Here is a 7458-nt window from a genome sequence, read left to right as displayed (position 1 = left end):
GAACATCTGTCTATCTCATGTTTTCAACAACATATAAGAAAATGAAGGACAGGTGCAGGGGGCTTTTCCTTTAGACCTAACTCATGTATATACTCTGAGTGGCTTAGTCAGGCATGGTAGCTCACATACTCCTGAAGAAACAGTCCACATGGTTAAATACTCATGTGTGCCAGGCACCCTTCTGTCTCCTCTATTGCCCTGTAACTGGCTCACAAAGTAACTCACAAAGTTACTAGTCAGAACTTTACTGTTCCCATTTTACAGATGATGAAATCAAAGCCTTGTATGTATGGTTGAGAACAGCAGATAACTTGGGAGTATGCACAACCTGTTGCATGTATGAGTTGTTGTAAGGAACACTGGAGATTATTTTTTGTGGTGAGTCTTGTTTGTGATCTCCTGTTGTCCCTAGTCTAATTTCCGGAGAGGTATTCAGGCTTTCTTTGGGAATCCTCCAGGCACAGTGGTCAGGGTTCACACTAAGTAGGTTATGTCTGTGCACAGAAATGGAATATATGATTGAGTTCCTTCTTAATACCAAGTTCAAGTTCCCCGGTTGGCTGGAAATCCACATCTCAAAGAAGTGGGGCATCACTAAGTTTAATGTAGATGAATTTGACAACATGACAGCTAAGTGTCTCATGCCTTATGGCTGTGTGGCCAAATGCATTCCCAGGCATTGCCCCTTGGACAAGCGGTAGGTCCTGAATATATAGGTTGCTTCTGGTATGCTGAACCTCCTACCCCACAAACTACGTTCAGCAGTAAATCTCTCATCTCTTCTAGAAGGAAAAGAAAGAAACAATGAAGGCAGGTCAGTTACTGTGACATTATAGAACCTGACCAAGGTCACATGGCTGTGAGAAACCTCAGCTAGCTTAGAACCAAGTCACAGCTTTACTCAGACAGTGATTCCTATGGTAACAACTCAATCATAAAAATTATTATCAATTTGAACATGCTATGGTTTTGTTCATATGCTAAAACACTTAGGTACCCCACCATTCTTAACAATTTGCAAGACAGCACAGTGTCTTAAGCACAAGGAAGGGAATAGCAGAAGAAGAATATAATAAGCACGTGTTCCTGAGCTCTGAAATGATAGGTCATTTGTATCCTGTTATTTACACTCGAGTCCCCAAATTTTGGGTAATGAGCTTTTACTATTTTTATCATTGCACAAATTGAGAATTATATCTATGGAAACACTGTCACTACTCAATCTCAGAACATGAATCTCCTACACATTCCCAGCTGAGAACACTAGAGGCCAACCAGAGAGTGGCTTGATGGCCCCAACCCAAGGGCGTCTTTGAAACAAGTTCTCACATGTCAAGATTCTGATTCCCTCAATATCAAATAAACTGGAGAAGAAGGATGATATGCAAGACCTCCACAGGTAATCTAGTCCTGAACTCCTGAGCCTCTTGCACCAGCCTCCCTAGTGCTGAGTTTATAGGTGTGAGCCACTGCACTGGAACTATAGTGGTAGGAATGGAGAAATGGTCATCTCCTAGAAATGATTCTAGTGTGGTATTGTGGCTCAAGACAAGAAGCTCAGGAGTTCAAGGTAAGCCTGGGCTGCCTGATATAGACTAATCTAAAAGAAGAGAATAAAGTGCCTTAAGGCAAAAATACTGAGTATTGGGTGTGCGAAGGTACATTCAACAGGCTGAGTTAAGAGAATGAGGAGACCAAGACCAGCCAAGGGTATGTAAAGAAATATTTTATGTGTGGGTGTTGGATATATGTACACATGTCTGCTGGCTCTCAACACTTCTGCAGAGGACAGACGAGGACTGGTACCCTGTCCTATTCCTCTGCCTTTTCCTCTTGAGAAAGCATCCGTCACCATGTTGGCTGCCTTTCTGTTGCTGTGCTAAACCATCATGACTAAAGGCTGTGGGTGTGGAGTCAGGAGCAGGGAACAAAAATCCCGCCTTTAACACAATGTGGAGAGAGCAAACTAGACATAGGGCCAAGTTACATGCTCCCAACACCAGTGGCATTCTTCCTCCAAGAAGGCTGCACCTCCTAAGCCTCCCTAAACATTGCTACCAATGGGGGACCCACTCACAGCTCAAATACTGGGGCGTATGGGGGCACATTTCTCATTCAAACTTCTACATGCACTGCACTTAAAGCTGGGCTGGCAGCTACTGAGTCCCAGTGATCTTTCTATCTCCCCTGCATCTGGCAGTGCTGGGGTTACTGGGACATGTGAATGTTCATGCCTTATGGGTGTTGGAGATCAGATCTCAGGTACCGCTCTTACCCACTGAGCCATCTCTCCAGCCCTTCACTTTAAAACTCTGTGAGTTCGAGGCCAGCCTGGTCTACAAGAGCTAGCTCCAGGACAGGCTCCAAAGCTACAGAGAAACCCTGTCTCAAAAAACCAAAAGAAACAAACAAACAAAAAAACCCTCAAAAAACAAGGATAAAAAGGAAATATTAACAGTAACATAAATTTATAGGAAGAAATAATAGGCAAAGGAGCTCACCTCTGAAGTCTAGAAACACAAGGCCTTCCTGAGACTCACGTTTAGGCCATGTTCTGTGTCCCTGGAAGAGGCTCGCTCTCTGTGACAATGTGCCTGCTCTGTGGATTTATCTATATTCACCATTAGCCCATAAGCTAATACATTGTACAGAGCAAAACTTCAAAAGCAACATGCTACGGACTGTGAAATCAAAGGAAGTTACAAGATGTGAATTATCACTTTCTAGTACTGCTGAGTTCAAATAAACAACCAAGTCATTTACATGGTCCAGATGTCCCAGGGCAAGCTTGGCAGGGTAACTCAGGAGGAGGGGAGCATGTATTGGAAGCTGACTGATTGGGAGGGGTACAGCCAATTGGCTGAGTGTTGTCACTCTGACAGCTGAATCTTGTCTGCCATTTAGGCTGTTGTTTGCAATAGGCCACTGATCACCAAGCCAGGCTTGTCGCTCATCACTCAACCCTCCAGAAGAGACTGCATGGAGCTGCCCTTTATTCTGCTTCTTTGATACTCCGAGGTTGTTTCTGCTCCACCATGCTTTGTGCGTTGTATCCTTTGCTGACAAAACTGCATCCTAGATGTCTATACTTTTAATGGAGGATATCTTACAGGATGCCCTAGCTGTCTACAAGCCCCAGGGCTAAAGCATTCCTCCTGCTTCTGTTCAGTTAGGTAATTGGGACCACAAGCACACCAGCAGATGAAGCCTAGGCTCCATTCCTTTCTCTTCTTTCTTTTAATTTTACATTTTAGCTTATTACTTGAAAAATGCAGATATGCATATACAGTATATTTCTAATGTAATATGATCACATCGATTCTCATTCCCACCCAGTTCTCCCTCCAATATAGCCTCCTCCTCCCAACTTCATGTCCTCACCATTTCTTTTTGTTTCAATAACCCATCGAGTCCAGTTACTACAGTCTATATGGTATGGGAGTGGGTCATCCACGGGAGCATGAGCAACTAGTGGCTGCATCTTCAAATACAATGGCTCTCCTTCTTCTTGTAGGTTCAGTTGTTACTCACTCCTCAGCAAGGTTTGGGGCCTCATGCATCCGTCCCCCACTAACCTGTGCTGGGATGTTGACCAGATTGATCATGTGCAGGCAACCATAGCTGCTATGAAGTACTGAATGTACCTGAGCATTTCCCAGCATTCCTCCCCAGCCTCCTGGACATAAGACCTCCTTACATTATTGCTTCAGCCCTGATATTGGTGCCACTTCTTGGAGGCCAACTACCTGCAAAGTCAGGATCACTTCTTCCCAGAAGCCGAATCTCAGAGACACTTTTAGCCATGACCAGGATTTACCTTGTTGATTTATTCGCTTGTGATTTTTCTGTTTCCTGCTGAACACAGCTTTAGGGAAACCTGGTTGTTTCATTCCTAGATAGTGGTCACACTAGTGTTGACACAGAAGGTTCTCCACAAATGCTCACGGCACAACACAGGAAAGGAGAAAACATTTGCCGAGCATCTCCCTCCTCCATCCACTGCTCGCAAACACACAGGATTCCATTCTCTCTAGAAGCCCTAGAGGCGGTGGCACAGATTCATTTGGAAAGTGAGGTAGCTTCCAGAAATGGAGTGTGGGAGAGAAAGCAGGCTGGATCAGGATTCCCATGCGACCCACCGGGTCAGGCTGGCTCCACAGACCACTTTTGCTTCCTCTACTAGCTTCCTGACAAGGCAAGCGGTAGAGTTGGTAACTCTTACATCTGGTCTTTTTAAAGCGTCAGACAACCAGTGGGATCAACACTTGGGGGAAGGTGCTGTCATCTTCACCTCCCATCTGCCATGTTGTTCCTGAGTAGCACTGTTTTCTTTGATCCAAGCTAAAGCTGTCACCTCCCAGCTGAGAGAGAATAGGATTCAGAGTGAAGACTATCACCACTGGAACCTTACTATGGACACGAAGTTATGTTCCATTCTTGTAAAGACCCAGGCCTTTAGCCAGAATATCAAATATTTGGAGGAATCAGAAGACCCTAAGTGGTCACCTGAGGATCCTGTCTGCTGGTTGATGCTTAGGATCATAAGATGCTACACATAGCCTGAAGATGTAGCAGGACTGGTCCTTGCCTGCTTCTCTGCTCCATCTCTCTAGAAGCCTCTCACACATATCTCCCAGTAAGACATTCCTGTCTCTAACATCTTCTTCCTGCTCTGGCTTTCTGTCAAAATGCCCTAGGCCCTTTCTTCACTGAGTAATACTGCTCCTGTGCTATTTTTTTTTTTAAGGCTTTCTCTTAGCGTGACTCTCTCTGGAAAGTCTAACCAGTCACATAGCCCTGCTTTGGCATCTGTTTATCCACAGTCTATATTAGCCAAAAATCACACACCTTTATAATAATAACATTATATCTTAGTGACCAATCATTTGTCTTTCCCACCCCCATAAGATCATCGGCAACTAAAGCATCATATCTTTCTCATGATGGAATTAACAGTAGAAATACTTATTTATTTTTTTCTCTAGTGTACTAGATTCTCTATCAAAAGCTACACATTATCTCTTTGATCAATAAAAATATTAGTGGACCCAACACATTAGCTTAAAGTCATTATATAAGCATTTAATACTGACACAGACATGACATCACTGTATAAGCCCAGCACTCAGAAGGCTGAGGCAGGAGAATCACTTTGAGTTGGCTACAGACTGAGTTCAAAGCCTGTACAGGATACATAATGAGACCCAGTTTCAGAAAGCCATTAAATTTGCATGGTATTTACCTCCTCAAGGTGACTGTCCCAAGCCAATCTCATCACCCATGCAACTGAACCCTTCATCACAAGACAGCCTTGTCCCCAAACCCATATGTTTGTCCCTGATACTTATCACACTATACCCACTCAGTCAAAGAAGTAAGTGTGCTTTCTGTATGTATAAATATACCTAAACCTTACTAATTTATATCATAGACCCTCAAGTTGGACAACTTTAGACAGCTTCTCTAACTTCTGTATCCTCTGTTATCTATAGGGTGACTTTTGATAGTCTCTGTATGCAACACGGCAAAGGATTTACAAAGAAGGGCCAGCTGTTTGGAGTTCCGTTCTGGAGACCAGCTGCCTTAGTTCTATGCCCAGGGTTACTTTCCACTGTGTGAGTAACTTTGGAACCAGCACTTAAACCTCAGTTTCTCTATCTGTAAAATGAGCATGGCAGTTCCTAGTCCCATAGATCAGCACATCCCCTGCTTCATTTTAAAGGTTTGATATGCACTATCTACTTACACAAGGGATCACAAGACAGGAAGTAAGTCCTTAATTTGGCAAATGGGGAAAGAAGCCTGGAAAGGACAAAAAGGACTGATCCAGAGGAGGGCTCACCTGAGGTCCCACCACAGCCTTCCAACCCTCAAATCCAAGATCTTTGTAGCTTTTATATATGAGGCATATAAAATTTCAAAGAATAAAAGAATAAACTAGCAGTCTTCTTCTGCATCTTTCATTCTTCCTGAGGTCTCATTGAAATGCTGTCAACTATCAGATTCCACTTTCTCAAAGACCATGACTAAGGGAAGGCTTCACAGGCAGTGAAATTTTTCTCTGGAAGGGGGATGGTTTCCTTTGAGGTGGAGAATGGGAAGAATATTCAAGTAGCAGGAAGAAGGAAAAAACACAGACAAGAGGACCATTATGAGCAATTTTAAGAAATGGAATTGCTGAGCCTGCAAACTCCAGGACTCTGGAGAAGGAAACAGACTTGTTAGAAGAAATAACTGGTTACTGAGAGCAAGCGGGTCAGGAGGGACTTTGTTTCCCTAATCCAGAGTCTGATGAGCCTTCTATTGCTAAGATTTGGTGCGGGAGAATTGTCTGTATTCTGTCAATCATGTTTTAAATAAACGCTGATTGGCCAGGCAGGAGGTAAAGGTGGGAAAACCAGACAGGAAATAGAAATGATACAATGAGAACAGGAGAACTCTGGAAAGGAGGAAGTTGATTCCTCCCACTCCTGCCCAGACCACAGAAGCAGCAGGATGTGATCTGTCCCACTGAAAAAAGGTACTGAGCCACATGGCTAACATAGATCAGAAAAATGGGTTTATCAAGATGTGAGAGATAGCCAGTAAGAGGCTAGAGCTAATGGGCCAATCAGCTTTATAACTTTAGAGACTATGTGTGATTTTCTTTGGGGCTATACAGTTGTAGGGTACCAGGCGGGACAGAAACCAACAAACAGGCCTGGCTTCCTTCCTGTTACAAAGAGTCATTGAAAACACAAATTGAGAAGAGAACAGAATCATTTCTATTTGCCAAAATGTTTCTCATCTAAACCAAGACAAACTTTTGCCAGACTTAAAAACCAAGGCAAGACTCAAAGACCAAGGGTTAAGGCCAGATGAACTTGCCAATGCTCTCTACTCTCTGACTACAATTCACAGCTTTTTATTGTACCAACATTAGCAGTTATAAAGAGAGTTGGCCACAAATTAATCATTCTTCCTATCTGCATCTTCTGTGCTCTCCTTCTGTTCCAGGCATCCATTTATCATCTCCACCTGAACACTCAAGGTTAGCCAAAGCCCCCAGCAAAGGTGACATCTGAGACTGGACAGAGTCCTGTATTCACGCTCTTCCCTCAGGATTCTAATCCTCTTATTGTAGCATCAGTAACTCCACTGTGGGGAGCTTGGCATGAGGACCTTCATGTATGCACATATGTCTTCTTAACTGGAGCTTGTAGGGTCCACACAAAGACTCCCATGACTTCAAGACGCATATAACTCCAATAGGTTTGTGGATAGAAAAAGGGAGAATCTAACACATCATGGGGGCGGGGATCCTACACTACAGCTGTCTCTCATTGAGCTGATACACACACACACACACACACACACACACACACACACACACACACACATCTTACCTAAAAAGATAGGTTTATCTAAATGTCGAAATGCTGTCTTTCTAGAGGACATGGTGGACAATGTCTTTTCTCC

General features: G+C 43.6%; 1 pseudogene; it reads left to right on the top strand.

Annotated features, from left to right (window-relative positions):
- Positions 1-258: 258 nt before the first annotated feature.
- On the top strand, positions 259-371 carry LOC119813822 (annotated as a pseudogene).
- Positions 372-7458: the final 7087 nt, after the last annotated feature.

This window comes from Arvicola amphibius, chromosome 4 (genome assembly GCF_903992535.2).
Source record: "Arvicola amphibius chromosome 4, mArvAmp1.2, whole genome shotgun sequence".
Taxonomy (NCBI): domain Eukaryota; kingdom Metazoa; phylum Chordata; class Mammalia; order Rodentia; family Cricetidae; genus Arvicola; species Arvicola amphibius.
This window is presented reverse-complemented; position numbering and strand designations above follow the sequence as displayed.